General features: G+C 46.8%; 1 long non-coding RNA gene across 2 annotated transcripts in view; it reads right to left on the bottom strand.

Moving 5' to 3' along the window:
* The window catches only part of LOC123454222, a 35,532-nt gene extending 10,460 nt beyond the window's left edge, over nt 1-25,072 (bottom strand). For both annotated transcript variants that reach the window (XR_006633218.1, XR_006633219.1), the window contains exons 1-3: nt 24,956-25,072; nt 16,120-16,192; nt 15,148-15,276 (exon numbers count right to left, since the gene is read on the bottom strand). This is a non-coding gene — a long non-coding RNA (uncharacterized LOC123454222). The remainder of the gene's footprint in view (nt 1-15,147; nt 15,277-16,119; nt 16,193-24,955) is intronic.
* Between the last annotated feature and the right edge of the window lie 239 nt (nt 25,073-25,311).

The following is a 25,311-nucleotide window of genomic DNA, read 5'->3' as shown; positions in this document are numbered from 1 at the left end:
TATTACTTACTGTCCTCATTGCTGTGACAAAATGCCTGACAAAAGCAGCTTAAGGAAAGGAGGGTTTAGGGTTGGAGAGATGCCTTAGTGGTTAAAGCATTTGCCTACAAAGCACAGGTTTGACTCCCCAGAACCCATGTAAGCCAGATGCCCTTGGTGGCGCATGTATCTGGAGTTTGTTTGCAGTGGCTAGAGGCCCTGGTGCACCCATTCTCTCCCTCTCTCTCTCTCTCTCTTTCCCTCTCTCTCATAAATAAATAAATAATTTTTTAAAAGGGAGGGCTCATTTTAGCTCGAGGTTTGAGCGGATCCAGCGCATCATGGCCGAGAAGACCGCAGCGGCAGCAGGAAGCCACTGCTCCCACGGTGTCCACAGTCAGGAAGCGGAGACAGGTGAATGCCGGCGCCCGGCTCACTTCCTTTTATTTCTTTTATTCAGCCTGGGACCCCCAGCCCCTGGGGCTTCCCTCCTCAGCCAGTCCCCTCTGGAAACACTCTCACAGACCCTCAGAAGGGGGTGCCCTAGGGGATTCCAAACCCAGTCATGCTGACGGTGCAGATGAGCCACCACCGCCTGGATCTGAATCCCTCCCTCCCTGCCAGCTGGTGACACTGAGCAAACGACCCGGGGCTCCACCTCCTTCTTCCACTGTAAAATGGGGAGCTAAGGCAGGAGGATCTCAATTCAAGAAGACCAGCCTGGGGCAACCCAGTGAGACCCTCTCTCAAAATAAAAACTGAAAAGATACTACATCATGAATTCCAGGTCAGCCTGGGTTAGAATGACACCCTACTTCAAAAAAAAAAAGTGAGAAGAAAGCTAGCAATGTAGCTCAATGGGAGAGAGCTTGCCTAGCATGTGTGAGGCCCTGGGTTCAATCCTCAGTACCACATATTTTTATTAAAAAGAGGGCAGAGATCATAGTCCTGCCCACATCACTGTAATGATTTTAAAAGATGCTATCAGGCGACAGAGATGGCTCAGCAGTTAAGGTGCTTGTCTGCAAAGCCTATGGACCCAGGTTGGATTCCCCAGATCCCACATAAAGCCAAATGCACAAAGAGGCACATGTGTCTGGAGTTCATTTGTGGTGGCTAGAGGCCTTTCTCTCCCTCTCTCTCTCCCTCTCTCTCTCCGTCAAATAAATAAAGTAAAATATTTAAAAGAAGACATTAGCCAGGCATGGTGGCACACATCTTTAATCCCAGCACTCTAGAGGCAGAGGTGGGAGGATTCCCAGGAGTTTGAGGTCATCCTGAGACTACATAGTGAATTCCAAATCAGCCTGGGCTAGAGTGAGACCCTACCCTAAAATGATAATAGTAATTAATAATAAGATAAAAGAAGTTATCTGTGAGTAGCATGGGGCCTTCAACTCTGCAGGTCAAGCCAACAGTCACCTCCTTCCCTTCCCTTCTCCTCTTTTTTCTCTTCTCCTCTCCCCCTTTCTTTTTTTTAATATCTAATTAATTTTTGTATTTATTATTTAAGGGAGAAAGAGAAGCAAACAGCCTTATGTGGGTACTATGGAACTGAACCTGGACAGTTAGGCTTTGCAAACAAATGCCTTTAAACACTGAGCCATCTCTCCAGCACTCCCTCCTCTTCTTTAAAAAAAAATATATTTTATCTATTTATCTGATAGAGAGCTGGACAGAGGGGACAGGCAAGCCGGGGCCTCTAGCCACAAGAAATGAACCCCAGACACATGCACCACATTGTGCATCTGGCTTTACATGTGTACTGGGGAATCAAACCTGAGTCCTTTGGCTTTGCAAGCAAGTGCCTTAACTACTAAGCCATTTCTCCAGCTCGCTCTTTCTTTCTTTCTTTTTTTTTTGTTTTTTTGTTTTTTGAGGTAGGGTTTCACTCTGGTTCAGGCTGACATGGAATTCACTATGTAGTCTCAGGGTGGCCTTGAACTCACAGTGATCCTCTTACCTCTGCCTCCTGAGTGCTGGGGTTAAAGGCGTGCACCACCACGCCTGCTTCTTTTTCTTTTTGAGAGGCTCACTATGTAGCCCATGCTAGCCTCAAGCAATCTGTGATCTTCCTGGCTCATCCTCCTGAGTGCTAGGGTGAGAGATGTCCACAACAACTACCTCCTTGTTTATGTGATGCTTAAAACTGACTGTAAAGTTCTACGTCTTCAGAACCTGTGGTACCAGTTTCATGCATTACCAGTAAGCAATGCTAAAATGTTCTCTCGTGCTGACAAAGCTCTCAGATATCTGAAACCGTTTCCCAGAGCGCTGGAATGTTTGAGTTAGCTTAAGAAAGGAATTCAAAAGCTGAGTTTGCAATGCGGGCAAACAGGGTAATGAAAAGAAATGGAAGGAGTGTCCTTGGGTTCCCATTTGGTCCAGCAATAAAAGAGGATCAAGAGGACTGGGGAGATGGCTTAGTGGTTAAGGAACTTGCCTGCAAAGCCAAAGGACCTACATTTGATTCCCCAGGACCCAAGTAAGCCAGATGCACAAGGTGGTGCATGTGTCTGGAGTTCGTGTGTTTGCAGGTGTGGCCATTATCTGTCTGTCTGTCTCTTTGCTTCTTTCTCTCTCTCAAAAAAAGAATCAAGGTGAGAGAATTATCAGCCCCATTCTCCTGCAGCTCTGAGTAGCACGCCCAGCAGTCTCTACCTTCCACCCTACCTGCTACCTAGTACATTATTCCAGGGCACCAGTCTCTTTAGGATATCTTTGCTACTGCCAGGATAGTTGCACTACCTGTTCAGTTCTTTCAGGGAAAATGTCTTTGGTGGTCCTTAGAGGGAGATCAAATCCAGGCTATCTCCCGAGACCTCAAGTGGGGGTGGGAGGAATAACCCCAGCTCCGGTTTACAGCACAAAGCCTCCCTGCTTCCGGGAAGAGATTAACAGTGACTAACTAGTTGGTGAAATATGATAAGGGCTTTTCGCCTCTCTTGCCAGGGCACAAGCCCTAAAGTGTGATTTTTAGCTCCAACCAGTGACCAGCTCCATACTAAGTACTTAGGGCTTTGTTGAAAGAGTGACACAAGACAGGCATCGTGGTTCACACCTATAATCCTAGCATTCCAAAGACTGAAGTAGGAGGATAGCCATGAGTTAAAGGCCAGCCTCGGCTAGAATGAGACCCTTCCAAAGAAAGAGAAAGAAAGAAAGAAAGAGGAAGGAAAGAAGGGGGAGGGAGAAAAGAAGGAAAGAAAAAGGAAGAAAAGAAGGTACGAAAGAAAAAAATACCACCTTGGCTGCTAAGAAACCACCGGTATTAGTTTAAAGGTAGTGTCATGGAGGGGTGGGAGAGGACTAGATTAAAAGAAAAAGAGTAGGGCTGGGCATGGCGGCGCACACTTTTTTATTTCTCTCTTCTTTTATTCATTTTTTCTTCATGGCCCCATGGGGTCTCCATGCAGGCAACCAGCAAACCTGCTTCACACTGCCCATGGCCATTTCCAAAACACAAGACCGTGTTGTAAACTCAATGACCCTCTTTCCAGCATTTCTTGTACTCTATAATACCAGGTAGGGTGCCAATTTGTTAATCCAGGGGGGAATAAAGCAGACTTTGAAGGACAGGACTCCTTGAGCACTCAGACCCCTTCAAAAGAGTTGACATTCTTCTTGTTGCCCTAGCGCAGGTCAGCTGGCCCAGTCTCAAAGGTTGTAATCTCTCAGTGGCAGCTGAATGGGCAACAGTTCACCCAAAGATTTTTCTTTCTGTGCCATATCCCTTGGCTCACACCAGTTCATTTCTACGCAGAGCAACCCTGCACAACTTCTCAGGACACAGGCATAACAACAAGCTTTTCACACAAGCTGCTTCTAGCCCAGTCCAGGCAAAGCTCTTTCTCACCCTCATAAGGCAAATATCACAGTCCATAGTTCTTACTGCATTCAAGTCTTACAGCTCAGTCCAGAATAGTCCATCAAGCTGTACTTACAGCACTGCAAGGCATCTCTTAGGCCAAGGTTTCAAATCCTCCCACATTCCTCTTGAAAATCAGGTCCAAAAGGCCAAAGCCACACAGTCAGGTATCTACCAGCAACCCCATTCCTGGTACCACTTTACTGTTGCAGTCCGGTTCAGCATTGCTGGTAGAAATCACCCAACCAAGAGCAGCTTTTGGGAAAAAAAGCCTGTAGGCTCGAGGGGAAGCTCCACGATGGCAGGGGAAAATGATGGCATGAGCAGAGAGGGAACATCACCCCCTGGACAACATAAGGTGGACCATAGCAACAGGAGAGTGTATCTGTGGTGCACACTTTTAATCCCAGCACTCAGGAGGCAGAGGTAGGAGGATCACTGTGAGTTCAAGGCCACCCTGAGACTACATAGTGAATTCCAGGTCAGCCTGGGCTAGAGTGAGACCTTATCTCAAAAAAAGCAAAAAAAAAAAAAGAAAGAAAGAAAAGAAACAGTAGCCAGACATAAGAGAGAGTTTCTTAGTCCAAGTGAAGAAGAGGAAAGAGGAAGGCAGAGAAAGGAAAAGGAGAGGAAGATAAGACAAGGAAGGAGGAGAGGAGAGGAGAGGGATTTTGATCTTGAGACTTTATAGGAGAAAGTTGTCGTTCATGGAGATACATGCTGAAGTAATAAGAAGCGAAGGGTCATAATGCCCACCAGCAGCTTTCAAATGGTTAGGCTAATATAGACACAGATAGCCAGACGCTAGGTAGATAACAGGCTGCAAAGTAAATACTGCAAGATGTCAGCAAATGCTTAAACACAGCTGGGAGACCATGGAGCCCAGCTTTCTTTTTTTTCTTTTTTAATTTTTTTGTTTATTTTTATTTATTTATTTGAGAGTGACAGAGAGAGAGAATGGGTGTGCCAGGGCCTCCATCCACTGCAAACGAACTCCAGACATGTGCGCCCCAGACATGTCTAACTCCAGACATGGCTAACGTGGGTCCTGGGGAATCGAGCCTTGAACCAGGGTCCTTAGGCTTCACAGGCAAGGGCTTAAGCACTAAACCATATCTCCAGCCCCCAACTTTCCTTTTTTTTAGTGTGTGGTTTTTTTGTTTGTTTTGTTTTCAAGGTAGGGTTTCACTCTAGCCCAGGCTGACCTGGAATTCACTATGTAGTCTCAGGCTGGCCTCAAACTCACAGTGATCTTCCTATCTTAGCCTCCCAAGTGTTGAGCTTAAAGGCGTGTTCCACCAAGCCTGGCCCAACTTTCTTTATTATTAAAAATCTTCCTGCCGAGATAGATGGCTTAATAGTTAAGGCGCTTGCCTTCAAAGCCAAAGGATCCTGGTTCGATTCTCCAGGACCCATGTAAGCCAGATGCACAAGAGGGCACATGCATCTGGAGTTTGTTTGCAGTGGCTGGAGGCCCTGGTATGCCCATTCCCCCCCTCTTCTCTCAAATAAATAAAAAATATTTTTTTAAAAATCTTCCCGAGCTGGGTGTGGTGGTGCTCATCTTTAATCCCAGCACTCGGGAGGCAGAGGTAGGAGGATCGCCATGAGTCTGAGGCCACCCTGAAACTACATAGTGAGTTTCAGTCCAGCCTGGGCCAGAGTGAGACCCTACCTCGAAAAAAAAAAATCTTCCTAGTGGTTAAGGTGCTTGCCTATGAACCCTAAGGACCCAGGTTCAAGTCCCCAAGACCCACATAAACCAGATGCATAAGGTGGTATGATGGCATGTTAGGGATTCAGGAAAGTCTTTGAACCCCAAATCCTAGGTTCATGTCTAATTTTTGTTTTGTTTTGTTTTGTTTTTCAAGGTGGGGTCTCACTCTAGTCTAGGCTGACCTGTAATTCACTATGTAGTCTCAGGGTGGCTTCAAACTCATGGCGGTGATCCTCCTACCTCTGTCTCCCAAGTGCTGTGATTAAAGGTGTGCACCACCACACCTGGCTCTCATGTCCAATTTTAATCAAATAATTGAGTAAAATGAAACTGAGAAGGATAATTATTAAATTATTATATTTATTTAGGGAAGTAAAAAACCAAGGAAAGACACCCACATGGTTTGAAAGCCCACGTGGAGGGCTTGGGAAAACTGTGGAGAGGACAGAAAGGGAAGTTCAAAGAGCTCCTGCTGAGTGGAGAGCAGCAGGAGGGTAAAGAGCCGGGCGGAGAGTCAGGGCTGGGGGCTCTCTCCTTGGGCCAAGCCAGGGGGACTCACCAGCAGCTGGAGTTCAGGAGAGCACAGAGAGCTTGCCTTTCCTCACGAATGCATTTATAACCTTATGTATTTATAACCTTATGGTGGAGGGCCCTCCCTTCTGGCTTAGGTGAACCAGAAGAACAGTGACAGGTATGGCCTAGGGGCTGTCTCAGGAAGAAGCTAGCCATGATACCAAGTACCAAGTTTTGGGACTTGACCAACCACAATGTTGAGGCTAGATTTAAATACTAGGAGAGATCTCTCTCCCAGGAGGGGCCCAGTTGTTTCTGGAAAAACAGGTCTAGGGAACTAAGCAAGAGATAAGATGTCAGATACCTCTAGCAAGTGCAGACATTCCTGCCTTTTACTTTCAGGAGCTAACTGCCTAACAAAGCTACCTGACTCCCTCTCAGTGGCATGTGCTGGAGTTCCTGGCATGCCTATTTTCTCTCTGCCCTCCCCATAAATAAAATATTTTTTTTAAGTCTTCCTAGGCTAAATTTAGTACTTCTCACCTTTATTTCCAGCACTCAGGAGGCTGAGGTAGGAGGATTATTTTGAGTTTTGAGGCCAGCCTGGAGCTATAGAGTAAATTCAAGGCCAGCCTGGGCTAGAGTAAGATGCTGCCTCAAAAAAAAATTTTTCTGTGATAGGGTGTCACTCTAGCCCAGGCTAGCCTGGAATTCAATCTCAGGGTGACCTTGAACTCATGGCAATCCTCCTACCTCTGCCTCCCTAGTGCTGGCACTAAAGGCGTGTGCTACCACACCCGGCTCAAAAAGAAATTTTTTTTTTTTTTTTTTTTTTTTTTTTTTTTTTTTGGTTTTTCGAGGTAGGGTCTCACTCTGGGTCAGGATGACCTGGAATTCACTATGTAGTCTCAGGGTGGCCTTGAACTCACGGCGATCCTCCTACCTCTGCCTCCCGAGTGCTGGGATTAAAGGCATGTGCCACCACGCCCGACTTAAAAAAGAAATTCTTAAGAAACACATGTTATCTGACCTATAAAAGATTATTATCTGACCTACAAAAGATTACAAGCAATATTTTATCTGCACCAAGAAAGATTATAACATCTAGCATGAGACTCATCAGGGGATGTATTTTCTGAGCTTTCTGGTTTTTATTTTTCAATCTGCTGGCCCAGATGGATGTCATATGGAAAACAACTTCTATCCGGCAGACAGAAGGCCTGATATTGCATGCAGACGGGAACTAGGAATAGAGAGCTGTGTGCTCCCTCCCCCTCTCCCCATGATCTTCCATGGACAGAACCCCCCAAGGGTAAAGACTGGGCTTCTGGGGAGGAGTTACAGGCTGAACTGGTGCCTTCGCTTCCTGACCTCCTCCCTGTTGGGCCACTGAGCGCTCTGGTCCTTCTCTTCTCCTGGCCACCCTTCCCTTTAGCGCCCCAACCAGGAGCCTGGAACCTCCTCCTCTAACTCCCCACAGCCCTCGGCTCTCTCCCAGTGGAGAGCCCCACTGTACTGTGCTGAGGACATGGCTATATTCCATGTCCTGACAGAGCCTCGGGGTGTCTGGCCATCTCTTCTTGCCCTACTCCCCTTCCAGTGCCTCTCTCAATCTTTCTGGACTTCTTCCAGGCATCTCATCTGCACAGCAGACAGGACACCAGCAAGCTAGCCAGTCTCACACTTCCTGTCTCTGCTTCTCTCCCTAGCCTCTCTCCCACTGTCTAAGGCACTCCTTCCTCCTTTCTCCAGAGTCACCACTACAAATGTCCCTGTGATAGTTAATCACTAGTTGTCAATTTGACAGGAGTTAGAATCACCACGGAAAAAAATCTCTGGGAGTGTCTGGGGGGGATTTTCTACATAAGTTATTTGAAGTGGGAAGCGCCACCCTAACTTCAGATAGTGCAATCCCATGGACTGGGGTCCTGGGCTGGACAGGAAGGAAAAAGCAAGCTGAGCAGCAGCATTCATCTCTCTCTGCCTCCTCACTGTGGACTGAATGTGAGCAGCTGCCACAAGTTCCTACCCCCTGCCTTCCCTGCCACGGTGGACTGTACCCCAGAACCACAAACTGCAATATGTCCTTTCCTTCCTTAAGCTGCTTCTTGTCAGATGTTTGGTCAGAGTTCTCCACACAGCCCCCCTTTGGATTCTTCAGCCCAAGAACCTTCTCAGATCGTCATCTGGAATCATGTGTCTTGACCTAGATCTTCTCTAGATTTAAGTCCCACAATGAAGAATCTCTGGCAGAAAAGCCAGAACCTGGACACACTGTTTGCTTCTGGGAAGGGTTGAGCTGGGGAAAGGACAGGGGGAAAACCCAGCTCTGTACCACTCTTGAGTAGGTCACCCATCAAAGGCACCTTCCACACTGGCTGCCTTCACTGCTTAGCGGCCCTGGGAGAACTCCCTTCACAGCCAGCACATTGGCAGCAGCTCAGCTTCCCTGCGGAGCCTGTCTACTCTTTTGAATTCTGATTCACAAAGCCTAACTTTTCCTTTTTGCCTTGTTTTTCTTCTCTGGGTGCCTGCCAAGATACTGCCCTGGCACTCTGGGACGTCGCCACCATTTTTTTTTTCAATAAAAATAATCTTGTTGCATGCACCATTCTCCTTGTTCTTGCGAATCCCAGATGTTAGATGTTTTGTCTGCATCTGAATTTCTGCCATTGTCACAATGTTACAACAGCCATCTCTGAACCTCTCCCCATGGCTTCCTGAGGATACGCAACTGAGAACAACCCTCCAGAGAGAACCTGAGAATGGTCCAGGGACCAGTGGTACCCCTCAGAAGGTGGGGAGGACCCCAGAGGTGCTCCGTAAGCAGACATTCCTGTGAGCTGGAAGTGTGCCTGTGCTCAGCGTGCCGCCTGACGAGGTGCAGTAGGCAGCCCCAGGTCAGCCTGGCTCCCGCTAAAGACCTGAAACTGTGTCCAACCCGGTCACCGGTTCAACCGTCCAAACCAGGCCGGGAGGCTCCTATTGCACTCCTATATCTATCCGTCCACTTTTTCTGCTTCTACTGACTTCTACCCAGTCACTGGGAGTAAAATAAGACCAGTGGCCACCAAGGAAATGAATGCAGGTAGCACATGGTCCCAACCTTTCTAGCCCACTGCAAGCTTCTCAACATCCCCTGTGATGCAGATGAAGGAGGGAGGCAGAACGGTGGAAATGACCCTGGGCCTAGGCCAACATCCTCTCACTCACCCACATCCACTCAGATGGTACTGTGGGTGCTGTGAGCTGGATGGGTGACTCTCCTTTCACATGTTGAAGCCCTTCTCCCACAACTCAGAATGCAAGGCTACTTAGAGATTAAACTCTTTCAAGAGGTGATTAAGTTAAAAGGAGGTTTTCAGAATGAGCTGTAATCCAATGTGACCTTATCAGAGGAAGTTTGGACACGCAGAGAGAGTTCAGAAACATGAGCAGGCAGGGGTGACCATGGGAAGATGCAACAAGATGAAGGCCATCTGGAAGCCACATGGACCGGCCAAGGAAGCAGCCAGATCTGCTCAGAATTTGACCTTGAGTTTCAGTCTCTAGAACTGGTGGAAGGAAGTTTCTGGTAGCAAAGAATGTGTGATGCCTGTTGCCTTGACTAGAATAGCCCTAGCCACTGCCCCAAGGACCTGCATATATTAGAGCCTAGCTTCCTACCTCCAGAGAAGCAGCAGCCACATGGACAGAGGCATAAACAAAATACTACTTCATGAATCTGAGGATGGGGCACGTGCCATGAAGCTTAAAGGGGCAGCAGCACATCTAGAACCAGAAAATGGGTGTCATTCAAGATAGCTGATAGTTCCCACACTTCACCATAGTCACTACCTGTCCCATTTCCCTAACACCTGTCATGTTTGAACCTGTGAATAAAATTAGCTATAATGAAATTTTAACATTCTAATGAGCTCAAGTATTTGGGTAACACTATACTTATAAAAGAATAATACAGAGGCTGGGGAGATGGGTCAGTGGGTAGAGTATTTGATGTGCAAATATGAAGACCTGAGTTCAGAACCCAACATAAAAATCCTGAGTTTGGCAGTGCATGTTTATAATCCCTACTCTGGGGAGGCAGAGACAGGAAATCCCTGTGGTCCCCTGGCCAGGCAGTCTAGCTGAAGCAGGGAGCTCCAGGTTCACTGAGAAACCATGTATCCAAAATAAGGTGGAGAGCAACAGAATAAGAAACTTGGTGTCAAACTCTGGCCTCCATATGCAGACATGCATGTGCACCACACACACAAACACATGCATACATACCACATACAAACACACACACACACAGAAAAAGAATAACATAGCAGGGTGTGGTGGCATATGCTCTTGGCTGAGGTAGGAGAATTGCTGTGAGTCTGAGGCCAGTCTGGGCTACAGAGTGAGTGCCAGGACAACCTGGGCTAAAATTTAAAGAAAGGAATAATGTAAGTAGTGTATGGGCCTATGGTAAAGTTAAAGGCAATGGCCTGGAACAGCTAATTTCTGTTTTCTCATCAGCTCTGTGCTCGCATGATGCCTTTGTATCTTTGTGGCAAATCCTGCAATGGAGCTTCAGCACTGTGATTGCTCCAGGGAGGTGAACTCAGGGGCCTTAGCAGTCTTTAGTAAAGCTGCGTCAGTCAAACCAACAAACGTCTCAGTGATGCTGGCAAATCAGATGGGTCAGTGTGGCTGAACTTTCCAGGCTCTAACGAGCTGCTGTACTTAGAGTGGCCAACTGTGCTAGCTCCCCTATGATGGGCAGTGTTTCTGGGATGGGGACTTTCAGTTTTAAAACCGGGACACTCCTGGATCAGCCGGGAAGGCTGGTCATGCTGGCTGTACCTCACACTAGGCTCCAGGGCTGAGCCTGGCTCCCAGAGTTCATACAGGGTCTCAGGCTGCTTAAACAAGCTCTTCTGTCTCGTGGTGACAGCAGAGAGGCACAAGGGCCTACTGGAAGGTACAATTCTTTTCTAGCCAAGCTCAGAACCTACAACAGGTAGAGAGAGCAGAAATCCTTGACAACAGTTTGATGACCTAGATGAATCCATGCCTGAAATCATTTTTACCCATCCTGGACTTTCTCAGAAAGATGAGCCAATGGTTTTTACCTTTAAACAAGTTGACTCAATTTTTCAAATGAAATGCTGGAGTGCAGGTTTGCAGTCTCTTTTTCATCTAGTTGTTCTTGTAGAAAAAGTGAGGTTAAAACCTTTGGGATGTGAATTACCAGATGAGTTAAGCTGCATGTATGTGCAACTTTTAGCAAGTTTTGGGGGCTGGAGAAATGACTCTGAGACTAAAGTGTAGGCTGTGCAAGCATAAGCATAAGCATAATGGGGAGATGGCTCAGCAGTTAAAGGGGTTGCTTGCAAAGCCTGATGGCCCAAATTCAATTCCCCAGTAACCACAAAAAGCCAGATGCACAAAGTTGGGCATGTATCTGGAGTTTGTAGTGGCAAGAGGCCCCAGCACACCCATTGTCTCATAAATAATAAAACTATTTTTAAAAAAGGTGGTGGACAGAGGCTTAGTGGTTAAGGCGCCTTGCCTGCAAAGCTTAAGAACCCATGTTCAACTCCCCAGATCCCACATAAGCCAGATGCACAAAGGTGAGGCAAACACAAGGTCACACATGCCCACTAGGTGTTACAAGCATCTGGACTTCAATTTCAGTGGCTGAGGCCCTGGTGCACCAGTTCTCTCTCTCTTTCTCTCTCTCTCCCCCTCTTTTTTTCCTTCTCTCTCTCTCTCTCTCCTCCTCCTCTTTTTTTTCCTCTCTCTCTAAAGAAAAAAAATTTAAAAATATGGTGGGGAGCCACTGAAGAAGACATTGGCTTCCACATGCATATGCACACATGTGTACATACATGCATACATCGATACATAAGAAAATAAATAAGTTTTTGAAGGCTATTTTAAAAAGGTCATGTAGCTGGGAGTGGTGGCACATGCCTAATCCCAGCGCTTGGGAGGAAGCGGTAGGTGGATCTCCATGAGTTCGAGGCCACCCTGAGACTACATAGTTAATTCCAGGTCAGCCTGGACCAGAGAAAGACCCTACCTCAAAAAACAAAACAAAACAAAACAAAAAAACCTGTCATGTGAGGCCCTACACTGGGGAGCAAAGGGGACCTTTAAGGTGCACCCCCCTCCCAAAGGAGCACGAGTACTGTCTCCCATGTTTCAGGCTTCCCAGTCTACCCCCTCCGAAGTCCAGCTCATTGCACATGTACTCCAGCTTTCGTGTCCCTGGACCTCCAGACGTCTGGCAATGCTCATTCTGCCCATTTCTCAAGAAGCATCTACTAAACACCTGGGGGCAGGATGCTCTGAGTTGGGTGCCGGTGTGGGACTGACAGCACATGGAGGCTCCCCTCGTGGGCAGAGTGAAGCTAAGATAGGGGACATCAAAGTGACCAAAGTGAGATGAGTGTCCAACATAAGTACTTTCAGGAGCCTAGTGGAGGAGTCTCCAATGACACTATCAAGCCCTCCTCATGTGATCCAGTCAAGAAAGGGACACCACTCCCCGCAACAAACAGCCCCGTGTCTCTGGTGGCTTCATTCAGTCTCTCCTTTATGCCACCATGTGCCATGGATCCTAGGGTCCACATCCCTGATGTTCAGAACTGGGCTCCCCTTCCCTTACAACTCATTATCTTTCCACTCTTTCCCCTAAGCTGGGGGAAGATGGATTTTAAAATAGGCCAATGTATTACAAGGAACTTTTGAATCCTAGAAAAGGCAAGAGAGAAGGACACTTCTGGGGAAGAAGATGGCTTTGGGTTCCTGTGTGATGGAGGATGGGAAGGACCCGTGTGTCCAGTGTGGCTTGGCTGCCCCCTGGTGGAAGCTCACAGTGGTGCTCAGAAGCCCTTGTTAGAGTCAGTTCTGATCTACTCCGCCCCTCCTTGGGACCCCAAGAAGGCTCTCCCCTCTGCTTGTCCTGCCACTTTCTTCACCCCACTGCGAAAAAGCTTCTCTTCTCACTGTCTTACTTTTGCACTCGCCTCCACTCCCTCCTGGACTCCACTCCTGAACCCCGACTTTCAGGGCTAGGCAGGAGAGTCTGGGCAGAGGCTGCCTGCCCCTCTTCCTCTCTTCCAGACAGGCTGCCACTCAGTGTGGGCGCTGGGTGGAGGCTCCCCGCTGGCACCTGGGCAGGCTGTGGACTTGAGAGTCCCCAGGCAACCCAAGGCACCTGGGAACAGCGAGCCGCATGGGGCGCTGCTTTCCACTATGTCCTTTCCTTTCCCTTTCCTCCAGTGACAAGGTGGAACAAAATCAGTTCTCTGCTCTGCCGAAAGGAAAACCTCAGTTTGGTTCAGTGTTGACCCAGTGGTCAGCACGTGCCTGGTACGCAGGCTTCCTGTTGCTGCAATCAAATACCCTACAAGAAGCAACTTCAGGGAGCAAGCCTTCGTTTTTTGGGTTTTTGTTGTTGTTGTTGTTGTTGTTGTTTGGTTGTTGTTTTGGTTTGGTTTAGTTTGGTTTTTCGAGGTAGGGCCTCACTCTAAGTCAGACTGACCTGGAATTCACTATGTAGCCTCAGGTGTCCACCACGCCTGGCTTACTTTGTTCAGTTTTTTGAGGCAAAGTCTCACTCTAGCCCAGGCTGACCTGGAGCTCAATCTAGGCTGGCCTCAAACTCATGGTGGTCCTTCTACCTCAGCCTCCTAAATTAAAGGCGTGTGGCCACCACGTCCAGTAATAATTAGGAATATTTAATAGGCAGATATTTTATAATCTCACTATGAGGAAAGTTCACGACATTGGAGAGGAATGCTAATACAGTAATTTTCATGTACTAAGAAGTCCTCTTTTTTAAAAATTTATTTATTTAACAGAGAAAGTGGGAGACAGAGAGAGAGAGAGAGAATGGGCACACCAGGACCCCTAGCCACTGCATATGAACTCCAGACATGTGCGCCCCCTTGTGCATCTGGCTAACTTTGGTTCTCGGGAATTGCACCTGGGTCCTTTGGCTTTGCAGGCAAATGTCTTAACCACCAAGTCATATCTTCAGCCGGGTTTTTAGTTGTTGTTGTTGTGTTTTGGGGTTTTTTGTTTTTGTTTTTTTTGTAGGTAGGGTCTTACTCTAGTCCAGGATGACCTGGAACTCACTCCAGGCTGGCCTTAAACTTACAGCAATCCTCCTACTTCTGCCCCCGGAGTGCTGGAATTAAAGGCATGTATTACCTTGCCTGGCAAGAAAGTGTTCTTTTTTTTTTTTTAATATTTTATTTATTTATTTGAGAGTGACAGAGACAGAGAGAAAGCTAGATAGAGGGAGAGAGAGAGAGAGAATGGGCGCGCCAGGGCTTCCAGCCTCTGCAAACGAACTCCAGACGCGTGCGCCCCCTTGTGCATCTGGCTAACCTGGGACCTGGGGAACCGAGCCTCGAACCGGGGTCCTTAGGCTTCACAAGCGAGCGCTTAACCACTAAGCCATCTCTCCAGCCCGAAAGTGTTCTTTTTGTTTGTTTGTTTGTTCACAGTTTGAGGGTGCAGCCCATGATGGCTGGGAAGGTAGTGGCAGGTGAGTTAAGACTGCTTGCTCACTGTGGTGACAGATGAAGAAGCAGGGAAAGAGTAGGAACTTGAGCAGAGCTATAAGCCTGAAGGCCGGCCCCCAGAAAACCACTTCCCCAGCAAGGACCAACTTCCCACAGGTCTGAAGCAATGCCACCATCTGGGAGGCAAGTGCTCAAACATGTAGGCCTGCAGAGGTCATTTTATATCCAGACTGTAACATCTAGCATTCAGGAAGACTTGGGTCCCATGCCCAGTACCACAAAAAGAAAGTGAGGAGGGACCGAGGGAGGATAAGGGAAGAGAAAACACCAGTTTCTCCCAGAGATGTGCTTGTTCTTGGGGAAACATCATTCCAAAGAATTCATCTAACTTCCCACCACAGAGAATTAAATCCCTTGAGGTCCAAGTGTTTGGTGAGGGTTTATATTGTCAATTTGGAAGGACCTAGAATGACCTTGAGGGATTGTGTATATTAGGTTAGCCTCTGGGCATGCCTGTGAGAGACTATCTTGATTAGGTCAATTGAGGTGGGAAGACTCACCTTAACTGTGGGTGGTGCCATCCCATGGGTGGGGGTCCCAGACTGAATACAAAGGACAGAGCTGGCAGGGCAGAAGCATCCATCTCTGCTTCCTCACTGTGGGCTGACTGTGACCAGCTCTGCTGCTACCTACATGATGGAGAGTAACCTGGATCAGAACTGTAAACTGAAAGAAATGCTTGTCAAGTATTTAATCACAGCAATGAGAGAGTAACAAGCCCATGTCCTAAAGACACTTCATATGTGGCTCTGTGCACACACCCACTCTGGCCACCTTTCTGCCCCCACCACCACCCAACACGCCATTTCCTAGAAGTGGAGACTAAGCTAGTGTTTTCTCTGTCCTCACATACACTTCTCCCTCCCTCCCTCACTTCCTTCCTTTGCTTCCTTCTTTCTTTTTATTTATTGGAGAGAGGCAGAGTATGGGTAAGCCAGGGTCTCTTGTGTGCAAATGAACTCCAGACACACATGCCACTTTGTATATCTGGCCTTTCCATGGATACTAGAGAATTGAACCTGGACCAGCAGAGTTTGCAAGCAGGCACCCTTTACGCACTGAGCCCTCTCCCCAGCCCGACACGACGCGTCTTAATAACCGCTGTCCTTAGAAGTGAAGCACCAATGTCCGCGCTTAACCTGGAGACCCTCACATGAAGCACGGAGGGTGCTGCTGAGATTGAGCAGATGGGAATGTTGTGTCAGCCACAAATAGTGTCAAGCATGTGCTTTGTGTTCTCCCCTTCCTTTAGCCCCAGCATGAGTTCGAGGCCAGCCTGGCCCTTGCTTCCTGCCTGAAGACTGCTTCTCTTGGTCCAGCTGGCTATTCCTTGGCCTCAGTAAACTCAAGGTTAGACGGGATATACATTAAGATGTGTACCCATCCTTTCTATGCCCTTATTGGAAGTTTGAACCCACACAAGTCAGCACCCCACTGCAGATTTTGCTACAGGAACTCAGAAAGGTACTCACCAAATGTAACTACACGCAGTTCTTCTGGTCATTCTCAACATCCAACTGCAAATCAGCCATGGGAGGCAAGATCCTGCAGAAGTTCAAAGGGGAGTGCGAGACTTCACAAAAGCATCTCAGGATGGCTCCACAAGTATAGTGCTCCCCATTGTCCACAAAGGATGGGTGTCAAGCCTTCTGGTGGATCCTCAACCAAAATGTACCAACCCTACACCTACTTGCCTTCTCCTATATATAAATAATGCTGGTAAACTTTTAAAAAATTAATTTACTTATTTGACAGAGAGAAAAGGAAGGAGAGAGAATGAGCAAGTATGGCCATGCCAGGGCCTCCTGTCACTGCAAACGAACCCCAGGTGCATGTGCCCCTTTGTGCATCATGGCTTAGGCAAGCACTGGGGAATTGAACTCAGGTGGTTGGGCTTTGCCAGCAAGTGCCTCTGACCATTGAGCAATCTCTCCATCCTTTTGTTTTGTTTTTTCAAGGCAGGATCTCATTCTAGCCCAGGCTGACTTGGAACTCACTGTGTAGTCCTAGGCTGGCCTCAAACTCATGATGAATGCTGGAACTAAAGGCATGTGCCAGGTTTACCTTTAATAAACTTAAATTTTAAAATTTTTATTTTTTGTGTTTTTTTTTTGTTTTTTTTTTTTTTAATTAATTTATTTATTTATTTATTTGAGAGCGACAGACACAGAGAGAAAGACAGATAGAGGGAGAGAGAGAGAGAATGGGCATGCCAGGGCTTCCAGCCTCTGCAAATGAACTCCAGACGCGTGCATCCCCTTGTGCATCTGGCTAACATGGGACCTGGGGAACTGAGCCTCGAACCGGGGTCCTTAGGCTTCACAGGCAAGCGCTTAACCGCTAAGCCATCTCTCCAGCCCTATTTTTTGTTTTTTTGAGGTAGGGTCTTACTCTAGCCCAGGCTGACCTGGAATTTACTATGTAGTCTCAGGCCAGTCTTGAACTCACAGTGATCCTCCCACCTCTGCCTCCCAAAGCTGGGATTAAAGGCATGTGCCACCATGCCCAACTACAAACTTTAATTTATAAACTAGGCACAATAAAGCCTGGGGAAATAGCTCACATAGTAAACTGTTTGCCTTGCAAATGCGAGGACCTGAGTTTGATCCCTAAAACCCATGTAAAAAAAAAAATCAGGGCCTGGTGATATGGTGGTAATGGCAGCACTGGGGAGGTGGAGAGAGGTGAGTCCCCAGTGCTCTCCAGCAAGCCAATCCAGCCTAATTGGTGAGGCCCAAAGAAGGAAGGAACTGGTCTCAAAAAAGGTGGACCTCCTATTTTTGAGAAATAACACCCAAGCTTGTGGGGAAAAAATAGGTTTATTTTGGCTTATAGGCTCAAGGGGGAAGCTACTATTGGCTGGGTGATTTCTACCAGCAATGCTAACCTGATTGCAACAGTAAAGTGGTACCAAGAGTGGGATTGCTGCTAGATACCTGACTGTGTGGCTTTGGTCTTTTGGAGCTGATTTTCAAGAGGAATGTGGAAGGATTTGAAACCTTGGCCTAAGAAATGCCTTGCATTGCTGTGAGTACAGTTTGATTGACTATTCTGGTCAGAGTTGAAAGACCTGAATGCAGTAAGAACTATGGACTGTGAAGTTTGCCTTATGAGGGTGAGAAAGAGTTTTGCCTGGACTGGGCTCGTAGTTTGTGTAGGAAGCTTGCCATTATGCCCGTGTCCTAAGAAGTTGTGCAGGGTTGCTTTGTGTAGAAATGAACTTGTGTGAACAGACGGATATGACAAAGAAATGAAATCTTGGGGCTGAAATTTCTGCCCCTTCAGCTGCAATTATATGAGAGATTACAACCTTTGAGATTGGGCCAGTTGACCTGCACTGAGTCAATAGGAAGAATGTAGACTCTTTTGAAGGGGCCTGAGTGCTCAAGGAGTGTCCTGTTCTTCAAAGTCTGCTTTATTCCCCCCTGGATTAACAAATTGGCACCCCACCTGGTATTATGAAGTATAAGAAATGCAGGCAAGAGAGGGTCATTGAGTTTGCAATGTGGTCTTGTGTTTTGGAAATGGCCATGGGCCGTGTGAAGCAGGATTGCTGGTTGACCTGATGGGGCCATGAGGATGAACCGTGGTTGCAGTGGAGACCCAGTGGAGATGCAGGTACCACGAGATGGCTGCTAAAGAAAACTGCTGGCCCAAATAAAGTTTTCCAGGATTGTGAGTAGCCTAGCTGGAGGGGAGGAATTGGAATATAAGAGACTTGTTTCTGGTTAGAATTATCAGACTTGGAGATTTGTCACTGGCTAGAGTTGTTGGACTTAAAGCTACAGAGTTTGATATTTTCCCTGGTTGTTTTAAATCTTGTATTGGTTGAATATTTCTTTGCTATGCCATTTTTTTTTTTGCACTGTGAATGTTTATTCTATGCCATTATGGGTTTGGGGGGGATTTTTTTGGTATTACGGCTCAGTTAAAAGATCTTGGACTATGAGGATGTATGAACATCATTGGAATTGATAAAAAAAAAAACTATGGGGAGTTTTAAGTTGGGATGAATGCATTCTATTTTATATAATGTATGGATATTGGTTTATGAGGGTCGGGGCGGAATGTGGTGGTTTGATTTAGGTGTTCCCCATACACTTAGGTGTTCTGGATGTTAGGTTCCCTAGCTGATGGCAATTGGAAATTAAAGCCTCCTGGAGGTGGTGTATTGTTGGGGGTGGATGTTATAGCCAGCTCTCCCTTGCTAGTGTTTGGCACACTCTCCTGTGGCTATGGCCCACCTTATGTTGGCCAGGGAGTGATGTCCACCCTCTGCTCATGCCGTCATTTTCCCTGCCATCATGGAGCCTCCCCCTCAAGCCTATAAGCCAAAATAAACCTCTTTTTTCCTGCAAGCTGCTCTTGGTTGGGTGATTTCTACCAGCAATATGAACCTGACTGCAATAGCTGGGAACCTAGCATTCAGAACACCTAAGTTTATGGGGGACACCTGGATCAAACCACCACATTCAGCCCCTGGCCCCAATAAACTGTTAACCATCCATGATGTAAAATGCAATGTATTCAATCCAACTTTCAAAGTCCCCACATTTTTTATCAATCTTTATTATATTCAAACATCTCCATAACTGAGCCATAATACCAAAAAAGTACCCCCCCAAACCCATAATGGCACAGAATAAACATTCACACTAGAAAAGATGGCATTGGGCGTAGCAAAGAAATATTCAACCAATACAACATTTAAAACAACCAGGGCAAATATCAAACTTGGTAGCTCCAAGACAAACTCTAGCCAGTGACACGTCTCTAAATCCAATAATCCTAACCAGCAACAAGTCTCTGGGGTTCTAATTTTGCCCCTCAAGCTAGGCTACTCACAGTACCAGAAAACCTTATCTGGAGCAGCAGCTCTCCTTGGCAGCTATCTCATGGTCCCAGTATTTCCACTGGGTCTCCACTGCAACCACGGTTCATCCTCATAGCCCCATGGGGTCTCCATGCAGGCATCTAGCAAACCTGCTTCACACTGCCCATGGCCATTTCCAAAACACAAGACCATGTTGCAAACTCAATGACCCTCTCTTGCCTGCATTTCTTATACTCCACAATACCAGGTGGGGTGCCAGTTTGTTAATCCAGGGGAGAATAAAGCAGACTTTGAAGAACAGGACCCTTCTTGAGCACTCAGGCCCCTTCAAAAGAGTCTACATTCTTCCTGTTGACCCAGTGCAGGTCAACTGGCCCAATCTCAAAGGTTGTAATCTCTCATATAATTGCAGCTGAAGGGGCAGAAATTTCAGCCCCAAAATTTCATTTCTTTGTCATATCCGTCTGTTCACACCAGTTCATTTCTACACAAAGCAACCCTGCACAGCTTCTCAGGACATGGCCATAGCAGCAGGCCTCTCACACAAACTGCTTCTAGCCTAGTCCAGGCAAAGCTCTTTCTCACCCTCATAAGGCAAACCTCACAGACCATAGTTCTTACTGCATTCAGGTCTTTCAACCCTGACCAGAAGAGTCCATCAAGCTGTACTCACAGCACTGCAAGGTGTCTCTTAGGCAAAAGTTTCAAATCCTTCCACATTCCTCTTGAAAATCAGGTCCAAAAGACCAAAGCCACACAGTCAGGTGTTTGGCAGCAACACCATTCCTGGTACCAACATTACTGTTGCAGTCAGGTTTATATTTCTTGCACAAATCACCTGATCAAGAGCAGATTTGGGGGGTGGTGACAGGTTTATTTTGGCTTACAGACTTGAGGGGAAACTTCATAATGGCAGGGAAAATGACAACATGAGCAGAGGGTGGACCTCACCCCCTGGTCCTCATACATGGGCAATAGCAGCAGGAGAGTGTGCCAAACACTGGCAAGGGGACACTGGCTATAACACTCATAAGCCTGTTCCCCAATAATATACTGCCTCCAAGGGGTGTTAATTCCCAAATCTCTATCAGCTGGGAACACCCAAATTTATGGGGGACACCAGAATCAAACTACCACACTTATGACTGTTTATTTCTGGACTTTATCATTTAATCTTTTAAAACCACAGCTGATTGTGGGTAACTGAAACTGAGTAAAGAGGAGCTACTACATTTCCTTCACCTGCTGCAAGTTCCTCAAGTACCATTGACTCCAGGAGGCCACCCAGCAGGTTGCTCATTCAACCTTGAACTTAAATCCAGACACAAATCCTGAGCTCTCAGGACTCAAACAGTGGCACAGTGCCTCCAGATACCCAGGAGTCTGCTCAGGGATCACCATGTTGGTGTTGGCAATCAGCATTAATGCCTCTAGGACTAAAACAGCACCCTGTGCTGTGACCCAGTGCCCCTGCTCACTGGTGTGTGCCTGTGCTTGCTCTTGGGAAAACAGGAAGTGAAGCTAAGTACAGGAAATCAAACAGAAGTGCAGGGATCTGAACAAGTGTGGGAGAAGAGCAGACAAGAGTAGCGGCCACAATCATGACCTAGTGTCCAATGCCACCATGCTCATGGCTGCCTTAGGATGCACCTTGAGAGCTGAAATCTGTTGTTCCTTTCTCAGCACTGACAAAACCTGGCTTAAGATATCTGCTGATTTGTTCTCTACCTAGTATAGTGGTCCCACTGGGTTGCTGAGACACCACAGTGAAAACTGGAGTGCAAGGGAAGCGGCTGCTGTCTATTCTCCCTGGGCTTTGGAAAGGCTAGGCCTTGGCTGGGGGCAGAGCTGTGCTTCTACAGCTTAGTCACGTCCCCCATTATTCTCTTAGCAAAGAGCTGGCAGCGGCAGTTGGGGCTGGGGAGCTGGCATCCGTGCCAGCGGGCACAATGGGACTTCCTCCCACACCTCAGGCTTCTGTGCATTTTGTTCCTTGGATCCAAAATGAAGGCCTGAAGCTGTGGCTCTTGGCCAGGAAAAATTATGAGTCCCCAGAGGGGAGTGGCATAGGCCAGAGACATTGTTGATTATTAGTATTGGGAGGCCACTCCTGACATCCACTGGGCCAAGGCAATGGGCCCTACTAAACATCCTACAATGCACAGGATGTCCCCGTGCTAGGGATAGTGACAGTGGGCCTGGTCTTGGACACTGTGGCCTACTGTATACTAGACACAGGCTACTTCTTCATTTTATGTTTGGCTTATGGAAAATAAAGGTTTTTAGGTGACCTATCGCTACTGACATTTCAAGACAGTGAGGCCAGCTATAGGGCAGAGTGGCTGTGATCCTCCTGGGAATGAGGCTTCTGGCTGCCTGCAGGCTCCCTAGGAGACCAGCCATGGCACCCACTACTTCCTGTCCTCCCACATTTACAACCTCCTGAACTTGTGAATGTGACCTCATGGACAACAGTCATCACAGACGTGATCAAGTTAAGAAGAGGTCACACTGAGGTGGGGGATAACTTTAAAAACTGTTGTTCTTTTAAGAGAGGTATCTGGACCAAAGGGCACACACAGAGAAGGAAGAGGAACACACAACATACAATAGTGGAGACAGGGAAAGGAGCAGTGCTCTCACAAGCCCTGGAATGCCAGGGTGCCAACAGCCATCAGAAGCCAGGAGAGACACATAACACCAACCTCCTTAGGACTCAGAGGGCTCTGAACTCTAGGAGTGAAGAACAATGGCAGCTATTGTAACCCATCCGTCATGAGAGGCTTGCTCTCGGCAGCCATGAGCCTGCCCGTGCTCAGGCCCTTGACCCTGAAATGTGCAACGCAGAGCTGTGGCCCAGCAGAGACAGATGCTGCAGGTAGCATCTGCAGAGGCTATGACAAGGGTTCTGGGATTGAGACCAGTGTGGGACCATAGCAATGTATTCCATGGTATGCACACTGGGCCTGCTTTCCTTGTCATCATTACCATTTTGTAAACTCTCAGCAATTCTGTCCACTGCCCAATATCCTTCCAGAAACTTCCAACTCCATTAAGGTCAGCCTGTTAATTTCTGTTCTTTGCAACCCACATCTCTGACTGGTCTAAAACATCATTAAAATAGCTCACCATGCTCTGTCTATGAACATGAAAGGCTTAGAATTTCTCCAACTTTTGGGTGGATAGCATCTCACATTCCACAAACATTTGAGCATCAGTGATGGAGACCCTGAGCCCCTTCACTGACCAGTGATAGGTAGTTTGTTGTTATGACTGAACACATCTTTGAAGCTTTTTTTTTTTTTTTTTGCTTCTTCAAGGTGGGGTGTCTTATTCTAGCCCAGCCTGACCCTGACCTGAAATTCACTATGTAGTCTCAGGCTAGCCTCCAGCTCATGGTGATCCTCCTATCTCAGCCTCCCAAGTGCTGTGATTAAAGGCATGCACCACCATGCCTGGCTCCTTTTCTTTGCTTTTGAACAAGCCCGGGCTGGCCTCAAACTCACCATGTAGCCAAGGATAATCCTGAACTCCTGATCCTCCTGCCTCTATCTCCCAAGGGCCAAAATCACAGGTGTATACCACCACATCCAACTCTGATGACTTTCTCAACTTAAGCAATGAGTTTTACTTACCTCTCAAAATCAAGGTCAGAATTTCTATGACATGTGCTTTACAATAGGTATTATCTATTTCAACTATATTATTAGCTACTAAAATGTCTGAGAGTTAGACATGCCTTTAAATATTTATTTCCTTAATCAAAAGATTAAAAATTAAGCCATAAAATGCAGCTCATGTCTATATATAGTCCCAGAACTCAGAAGGCAGAGGCAGAAGCCTACTGTGAGTTAAAGGCCAGCCTGGGCTACAGAGTGAGATTGTCTCAAAAATGACAACAAAAGATTAAACATATGTCAGTGAGGGGATGAGGGGTTAGGGAGAGAGCTCAGCGCAGAGGAACATGTGCTGCACAAGAATGAGGGCCTGAATTCAGTGCCCAGTACCCTAATGTTCTCCTCTGGCCTCCAGCTGTGTGCACATGGAGTGTGTGGATCTGCACAGACACATGCACTACTGCAGTCAGGTTCACATTGCTGGAAGAAATCACCCAACCAAGAGCAGCTTGTGGGAAAAAAGGTTTATTTTGGCTTAGAGACTTGAGGGGAAGCTCCATGATGGCAGGGAAAATGATGGCATGAGCAGAGGATGGCGGACATTACCTCCTGGCTAACATCAAATGGACAACAGTGGCATGAAAATGTAGCAAACGCTGGTAAAGGGAAACTGGCTTTAATACCTATAAGCCTGCCCCCAATAATACTCTGCCTGCAGGAGGCATTAATTCCCAAATCAGCTGGAAACCTAGCATTCAGAACACCTAAGTTTATCGGGGACATCTGAATCAAACCACCACATTCTGCCCCTGACCCCCATCAACTGATAACCATCCATGATGCAATGCATTCAGCCCAACTTTAAAAGTCCCCATAGTTCTTTTTTTTTAATTAAAAATTTTTATTAACATTTTCCATGATTATAAAATATATCCCATGGTAATTCCCTCCCTACCCCATAGTTCTTATCAGTCCTAATGATCAAACATTTGATTTTTTAACTGAGTCATAATACCAAAAAAAATACCCCCAAAATACCATAATGGCATGGAATAAATACTGACACTGCAAAAGATGGCACTGGGCATGGCAAAGAAGCACTCAACCAATACAAGATTTAAATAGGGCAAACATAAAACTCTGTAGCTCCAAATCCAATGACTCTAGCCAGTGACAAGTCTCCAAGTTTGATAATTCTAACCACCAACAAGTTTCTGGAGTTCTAATTCCTCCCCTCCAGCTAGGCTACTCACAGTCCTGGAAAACTTTATCTGGGGCCAGGACCTCTCCTTGGCAGCCATCTTGTGGTCCCGGCATCTCCACTGGATTTCCACTACAACCCACAGTTCATCCTCATGGCCCCATGGGGTCTCCATGCAGGCAACCAGCAAACCTGCTTCATACTGCCCATGGCCATTTCCAAAACACAGACCATGTTGCAAATTCAATAACCCTCTCTTTTCTGCATTTCTTATACTCCATAATACCAGGTAGGGTGCCAATTTGTTAATCCAGGAGGGAATAAAGCAAACTTTGAAGAACAGGATACTCCTTCAGCTGGCCCAATCTCAATGGTTATAATCTCTCATACAATTGCAGCTGAACAGGCAGAAGTTTTGGCCCAAAGATTTCATTTTTTCTGTGCTATATCCCCGTGCTCACACCAGTCCATTTCTACACAATACAACCCTGCACAACTTCTCAGAACACGGGCATAACAGCAAGCCTCTCGCACAAACTGCTTCTAGCTCAGTCCAGGCAAAGCTCATTCTTACCCTCACAAGCCAAACCTCATAGAGTTCTTACTGCAGTCAGGCCTTTCAAGTCTGACCAGAAAAGTCATCAAGCTGTACTTACCACAATGCAAGGTGTCTCTTAGGCCAAGGTTTCAAATCCTTCCACATTCTGTAACAGGGAAATTGAGGTTCTGTGGTGCTTCCTGGAATCCCAAGTCCTGAGTTCATATCTGCAAACTAAACAAAGAATTGGTGATTCCAGATTCAAGAGAATAATTTTTAAAATACCACATTTTATTCAGGTTTTACAAAGGTGTGTGGAAAAGGAAAGACTGAGAGGTAAGGGGAGATAAAGCGGGGAGAAGAGAAGCATACCACGTGGACCCCAAAAGCCACATGGGCCAAGTGTAGCTCAGGAGTCCATGTGACCAGATATGAATCTGGGATAAAAAGTATGGGGAAAAAAAGAGAAAAGAA

Source organism: Jaculus jaculus, chromosome 13, assembly GCF_020740685.1.
Source record: "Jaculus jaculus isolate mJacJac1 chromosome 13, mJacJac1.mat.Y.cur, whole genome shotgun sequence".
In the NCBI taxonomy this organism is placed as follows: Eukaryota; Metazoa; Chordata; class Mammalia; order Rodentia; family Dipodidae; genus Jaculus; species Jaculus jaculus.
Note: the sequence above shows the minus strand (reverse complement) of the source record. Positions and strands in the feature narration are given on the sequence as shown.